The following is a 7,599-nucleotide window of genomic DNA, read 5'->3' as shown; positions in this document are numbered from 1 at the left end:
ACGCCATTTAATGAACAGCAGTAGGACAACTGGCTGTATGGAAAAAGAGAAAACTAGACCTTTACTTCACTATATACAAAAATCAGTTTATTTTTAAAAATAAAAAGATCTAGATGACACAAAGAAATGGAAAAACATTCCATGCTCATGGATTGGAAGAACAAATATTGTTAAAATGTCTATACTACCCAAAGCAGTCCACAGATTTAATGCAATCTCCAAACTACCAACAGCATTTTTCACAGAACTAGACCAACCAACCCTAAAATTTGTATGGAACCACAAAAGACCCCGAATAACCAAAGCAATCTTGAAAAATAAAACAAAAACAAAAATGGAGTTATCATAAAGTTGTAGTAAGCAAAGCAGTATGGGACTGGCACAAAAACAGACACATAGGTCAATGGAACACAATAGAAAGACCAGAAAGGAATCCAAAATTATGTGGTCAATTAATCTTTGCAAAGGAGGAAAGAATATACAATGGAAAAAAGACAATCTCTTCAACAAATGGTGTTGGGAAAACTGGACAGCTACATGCAAAAGAATGAAACTGGACCACTTTCATATGCCATACACAAAAATAAACTCAAAATGGATTAAAGACCCAAATGTGTGACCTGAAACCACAAAAATCCTAGAAGAGAGCACAGGCAATAACTTCTCTAACATTGGCTGTAGTTACATTTCCTAGATATGTCTCCTGAAGCAAGGGAAATAAAAGCAAAAATAAACTATCAGGATTACATTAAAAAAAAAAAAGCTTCGGCACAGTGAAGGAAGCAATCAACAGAACTAAAAGACAGCCTACTGAATGGAAGAAGATATTTGCAAATGATATTTCTGATATAAGGGTTAGTATCCAAAATACATAAAGAACTTATGCAACTCAATACCAAAAAACAATCCAATTAAAAAATGGGCAGAAGACATGAACAGACATTTCTCCAAAGAAGACATATAGATGACCAACAGACACATGGAATGATGTTCAACATCACTCTTCATCAGGGAAATGCAAATCAGAACTACAATGAGGTATGACCTCTTATCTGTCAGAATGGCTAGAATCAAAAACACAAGAAACAAGTGTTGGAAAGGATGTGGAGAAAAAGGAACCTTCGTGCACTGTTGGTAGGAATGCAAACTGGTGCAGCCACTGTGGAAAATAGTATGGAGATTCCTCAAAAAGTTAAAAACAGTACTACCCTACAATTCAGTAATCACACTGCTGGGTATTTACCCAAAAAATACAAAAACACTAACTCGAAGGGATACATGAACCTCTATATTTATAGCAGCATTATTTAGAATAGCCAAATTATGGAGACAGCCCCAGTGTCCACTGATAGATGACGTGGGGTGTGTGTATAAATAAATGGAGTATCATTCAGCCATAAAAAAAGAATGAAATCTTGCCATTTGCAACAACATGGATGAAGCTAGAGGGGATAGTCTTTTTTTTTTTAAGATTTGATTGATTGATTAATTGATTGATTTATCTGACAGGGAGAGAGATAGCGAGTGTGCCAGCACAAGCAGGGGGAGTGGCAGGTAGAGGGAGGGAGCCCGATGCAGAGCACAATCCCAGGACTCTGGGATCATGACCTGAGCCAAAGGCAGACGCTTAACCGACTGAGCCACCCAGGTGCTCCTAGACAGTATAATGTTAAGTGAAATAAGTCAGTCAGAGAAAAACAAATACCATATGATTTCACTTACCTGTGGAATTTAAGAAACAAAAGAAACTAGAAAAAGGAAAAAAAAAAAGACACAGAGATAAATCAAGAAACAGACTTTTAACTATAGCGAACAAACTGATGGTTACCAGAGGGGAGGTGGGGGATGGGTGAAATAGGTGAAGGAGATTAAGAGTACACTTATCCTGATGAGCACTGAGTTATGCAGAGAATTGCTAAATCACTATATCGTGCACCTGAAACTAATATAACATTGAATGTTAACTACACTGGAATTAAAATAAAAACTTGAAGGAAGGAACTTAAAGATTTAAATGTGGAAATCTAAACTGTTAAAAACTTTAGAAGATGGGGTGCCTGGCTGCCTCAGTCAGTGGAGAATGCTATTTTTGATCTTGGGGTTGTGAGTTCGAGCCCCACACTGGGTATAGAGATTACTTAAAAAAAACTCCACTATTAAATTTTAGAAGAAATAAAGAAAATTCTTTAGAAGAAATAAAGACTATTCTTTATGTCTCTGAGATAGAAAAGAATTTCTAAAACAAAAATATAAAGAATATATAAAGAATCAATGAGAACAAAAATAAATGACCTGAGAGAAGTGAATAATGTATAATGAGCCTTCAACAACATGGGTTTGAACTGCGCAGATCCACCGATACACAATGTTTGGATAAACGCATTATAGTTTATGGTATTGGTGGGCTTCCAGGCAACAACAGGCTATTAGTGACTAAGTTTTGGGGTGTCAAAAGTTACACATGGATTTTTCACTGTGCTGGGGATCAGCGCTAATCCCCACGTGTTCAAGGGTCAACTGTATACAAGCAGACAATTTACACACGAGGGAACCTGGAGTCAATACACATAAGAAAAGATGTTTGACTCACTAGGATTAGGAAATGCCAATTAAAAGAGCAATAAGTTATTTCTTACCCCAAGACTGGCAAACATTAAATGTCTAACAATACCAAGTACGGGGAAGGTGTGAAGGGAATGGGGACTCTGTATTGTCAGTGAGAGTGTAACTCGGCACAAACGGTTTGGACAGCAGCATGTCCAGACTGAGGAAAGCGGAGGGTGTTCCATGACCCAGCAATTCCACTTCCAGGCAGCTACAGGTGCCTAACGTGGCATTTATGAGGATGTTCTATGAAGCACTGATTATAATATCAAGTAAGAAAATGTACAAAATGGAACTGTCCCGAAGTAGGGAAATAAATTAACAATGGTTCTATTCTACAAAGGACTGTTATATGAGCAGCTGGGATAAAGGAACTAGATCTACCGAATACATCTCCAAAATACAATGTTGAATGAACACAGGACGTTATATGAGAATATGAATATATAATACAATTTACACAAATTTAAAAATACTCAGAACAACAGTACACTATTTAAATGATTTTATGGCTATATACTGGTGGTGATTTTGCCCCCTAGGAGGTATCTGAAAATGTCCAGAGGCACTCTTGGTAGGGTGCGGGAGGCGGGGACAGGATGGTGGTGGTGCTGCGTGCAGGGAACAGGGACGCTGCTAAGCACCCTACAATGGATAAGACAGACCCCACCACAAAGAACGGTCTGGACCAAAATGTCCGTAGTGCCTAAGCTGAGGAACTCTAACACGAAAACACATGCTAAAGATACAAACACACGTAGGGTTAGACACCACCCACCAGCTGCAGGACAGTGGGAAGGGCGATGAGCCTTTGGCTGAAACTGTAACATTTTATTTCTTTAAGGGGAGTGAGAGTGGAAGAGCACGGAAAGCAAAACCAAACCCCAATCCCTCTGCTCCTATGATGGCAAAAAAGTGCTTAAAAAGCAGAAAGTTACAGGAGCTCTAGGCTCTAGGATGTTTTGACACTAATCTGCTCTCGATGCAAGTGAACGATGAGCCTCTACAAACAGGAAACACTTCCTTCACTTTGTCTTCTTCAAAAGCAATAACCACATATTTAAAAGAGGAAAAAGGAAACAGCTTGCATTTTGAACCATTTTATGACATGTTATTAGTTGTAAACAGATCTTCAAATGAAATAAAATTTCTTATGAAAATTTAAAAATGACTAATTTTCCAGTCGAGAACTGTAAACGTTCATAACATTTTATCAAGTGGACACCCCACGGACTAGAACCCTACCTCTAAAGGACAGGAGGAAGAGGCAGTGTCGACCCTGAGAAGTTGTCTACACTGAGAAGCTAGGTCGGAGGAGCTCCCTAGTGGCTCTCTGTGGGCAGCTCCCAAGGGAGGGTACAAGCAAGGCGCACATGGAGCCCATCATCTCCTCCAGGGAAGGCAAGACATCGAGAAATGGAAGAAATCAGGAGGCAAGGTGGACTGTGATTAAGAAGGAAGCTGAGCAGCACTAGTTCAAGGGCTCGGCAGGTTCAGAGTGGGCACCACCAACCGCAGCCCAAGTACAGGCGTATTCAGAGGGGATGGGGGCTTAACTGAACTTTAAAGGACGAGGATGATCTCAGTGACGGAGAGGAGAACCAGACACTTTTGTCAGCCTGTTCAAAGAATAGGCTTATACTCACTTCAAGAGGCAAGGCAGGGAGTGCTAGGGAGTCATGACAGAGGAGCCAACAGGCAGAGCAAGCTGAGCGACCGAGAGCAGTCCCTAGAGCCAAATGACCCGGCTTCACATCCCAGCTCTGCCACTTCCAGTGTGACCTCAGGCCTTAGTTTTAGAAAAATTTCTCTGAGCCTGTTCTCTCATCTACAAGAAGAGAATAATAACTACATTTACTTCATAAGGATATTATGAGAAATAAATGAGTTAATACATGGAAAGCATTTAAAAGAGCCTGAAAACTTCTAAAAGCTTATTATATATATATATTAGCTATTATTCCCACCTAATCTTTGCATTATGCCTTACAATGTTACTTCTTGTCTTCCCAGTTCGACTGTGGGACCCTGCAGGGCTGTGATGGGGTGCGAAGGGGGCTCCCCACATACTCCCTCGTCTCCCTCAGCGGCCAGCACAGCTCGAGGCTCAGTGCAGCCTGAATGCATTCCCCAGCAAGGAGGTGTTTTGTCAAAGAGCAAAATGAAGAACAATTACGGAGTGGACATCGTGAATGTGATGGTTTAGAACAACTGAAATTCTTTCCGGAAGCGTCATTTTATTTTAAAAAGGTTGGTCGCTCAAAACAACGCATGCTTTATTCTCAGTCTCTGGTGATCTGAAAGGCCTTATCCATGTGCTAGGTTCTGAAGTGTAAAACAAGTGGCAGGGCCACCTCTACTCTACTGTCTGTGGTTGCCCGGGGACCACGTCGGGAAGAGTCAGAGGGAGGGTGTCGGTTCAGCGGGACAGTGGTGAGACTGTGTAGTGATGTCTGCCTGAGGAACAGAGGAAGTGAGGCGGCACCCATACAAGGAATTACTAACCCTCTACAGACCAAGACTTTCCAATATTCTCCACGTCATGGCACATACAGAAGATATATCTGCATGACACTGAGGACAGACCGCCAAAGCTGCCTGCAAGCAGTGGCCCTGTGGGCTGAGGGGATCAATATCGCAGCCCATCTGTGACCATGACGCAGTGGTTGGGAAGTTCTACCACAGACCCTCAGGAAATACCTATACATTAATGTGAGCAATTTACAATGGGGACAACCTACCATGAAGTTCAAAGGCAGAAAAGACCAGTTTGTCTTAGTAGCACTAGTTAAGGTAAAATCAACATAATTATCTGGTGTCTACTAAGGCACCTGGTAGTACCTCAGGCAATGAAGCTAGAAAGAGAAGTAAGGCGACGGCCTGCCTTCTAGAAGCTCAGTTTTGTTTTCTAACCATTAGTTTTTTCCTTGTCCTTCTAGGGTACCAATAACATCCTTTGCTTGATCCAAAGGAACCACCTCAGCTCTCTGTGAGAAACCCCGGAGGCGCCGGGCCTACGACCATTCCCTACTCCGCTCTGGTGGCATCCCACTTTCTCGGTCTTTCTAGCTCTCTGGTCATGCCCTCCCAGTGCCCCTCAGAGTTGTCTTCTACTCCTCTCTGTGAAATTTCAGGGTCCCTTAGGTTCTGTACGGGATTCTCTTCTTTTCCATGTCCTGTCCCCAGCTGCTCAGGCATTCCTACGGCTTTAGTCACCATGCATGTGGTGGAAACTCCTAAACCCCTACCTCCCAGTGCTGCACCCCAGTGCTACATATCTGCTTCCTAGACCCTTCCACTTGGATGTTCCAGAGACACCTAAAATGGAACATGTCTCAAACAAATTCATCTTCAATCCCATGTCTCTGCCTGTGTCCCCAATCCTGGGAAATGACATCAAAACCCACCCACTTGCATAAGCTAGACCACTAGGATCTGTCGACAGTAACGCCCCAATGTCTGTGAATCTCTATCCACTTCTCTCCATCCCACTCTCACTGCCCTATTTTCAGACCTGCATCAAGGGTGAGGTGGCTTCAGAGTGAGTTTCCTAAGATACAAATCTCACCATGTTGCTCTTCTACTTACAAACCCTTCAATGGCTCCCCAGTCTTTCCATTAATCTTAAAATATTTACTAACTCATTAATAACAATCACAAACTCATCATTTGCTAAGATAATATATTTTTACAAAAAAATAACAATGTTTCCAAAACATGTTTTCTATGAGGGCTGATACATTCTTTAAGGACTTGAAAAAGAGTCACTGTTTTCTCTTGTTGCAAATCTTTTAGTAGTCTGACTTAACAGAAGATAGTTGGATTCTCGTATTTGCTTTTGTATTCAGTTCTGTTGTTTGTTACTTTGGCCTTTGAAGTATATAAACAAAATCTAGCCACAAACAATAGAGTTAGTAAACGAAGAGTCTTCTCAAATAATTGTAGATACTCTTCTTTGATACTACTCAGCAAGTCCCCACTGCTTTTGGGGTATAGTTGGAATTTCCTACCATGGTTTAACAGCCTTCTGTCCACCACTCCAACGGTCTTTCTCCACCTTCACATTCTAGACTCCTGCCCGGGAGCCTGCCCTAATCCCCCAAATGTTCCTCTCCTGTGCTCAGCTCTCGTACTTTCTGAGGACGGCAAATGATACGTTACACTGCGGGTGTGTGTTGATTGGTGGGAATCTCATGCAGGCCACATGCTCCACGAGGGCTGAGACTGTCTGTCTTATCTGTGCTCGTAGATTCAGTCTCATCTGTGAGTACTTAAGGAATATTCGCTGAATGAATCAATGAATGGACACACACAAAGACAAGCATATTGCTGAGTTACGGTCGATGGGATTTTCTTTCGCAAAGGCCTCCAGTTAGTTGTTACAGGGGACCTTAGTAGGCTAATAAGGAAGGTTTGGATGGAAGGGATGGGAGGGGCTGAAGCAAGGCACCTCAGAGAACAAAGCTCGTGGAGGATTCACTGAGGACAAGAGGCACGCTCTTCCTGGGACACGGGAACCAGCAGTTACAAAGGATCATTGCGGGGAGACTGTGGGGCCTGCCAGGGAAGCCACATGCTACCTCCTCACAGAAGAGAACACTTGCGGGTCATCACACGGCTTCCAGGTGCTTTGTGGAAGCCGCAGCTTGCACTGGAAGTAGGAGCGTGCTTCCTTTGTTTCCCTTCTATGTGCAGCGCACTACACGGGGCCAGGTAAAGTGGGGGTGACACAGGAGGGATTAACTTCCCACAGCCCCAAAAGAGCTCAGCAGGGATGACAAAACAAAGGAGCAAGTGAAACCTAACAAGAGGCGATGAAGACGCGGCCTGTGACTGAGGGTGCAGTGAGGCCACCTCAGCAGACTTAGAGCTACTAACATGCGCCACTCCTGTGCAGGAAGACACAGCACCAGAGGCTGCTGCCGTCGGGAAAGCTTCTTGACAAAACTCGGAAAAAAGAAAAACAACGCTGCCCCCCCCCCCCCCCCCCCCCCA

General features: G+C 42.9%; 1 protein-coding gene and 1 long non-coding RNA gene across 3 annotated transcripts in view; one reads left to right on the top strand and one right to left on the bottom strand.

Moving 5' to 3' along the window:
* LOC103657576 overlaps positions 1-6,214 on the top strand; it is a 32,869-nt gene extending 26,655 nt beyond the window's left edge. Inside the window, exons 5-6 of the long non-coding RNA XR_005833186.1 lie at positions 4,618-4,854; positions 5,544-6,214. This is a non-coding gene — a long non-coding RNA (uncharacterized LOC103657576). The remainder of the gene's footprint in view (positions 1-4,617; positions 4,855-5,543) is intronic.
* Positions 1-7,599, bottom strand: part of UBAC2 (UBA domain containing 2) — a 172,604-nt gene that overhangs the window by 20,199 nt on the left and 144,806 nt on the right. The gene's annotated exons all lie outside the window — the stretch shown is intronic.

Source organism: Ursus maritimus, unplaced genomic scaffold, assembly GCF_017311325.1.
Source record: "Ursus maritimus isolate PB19 unplaced genomic scaffold, ASM1731132v1 scaffold_10, whole genome shotgun sequence".
Classification (NCBI taxonomy): domain Eukaryota; kingdom Metazoa; phylum Chordata; class Mammalia; order Carnivora; family Ursidae; genus Ursus; species Ursus maritimus.
This window is presented reverse-complemented; position numbering and strand designations above follow the sequence as displayed.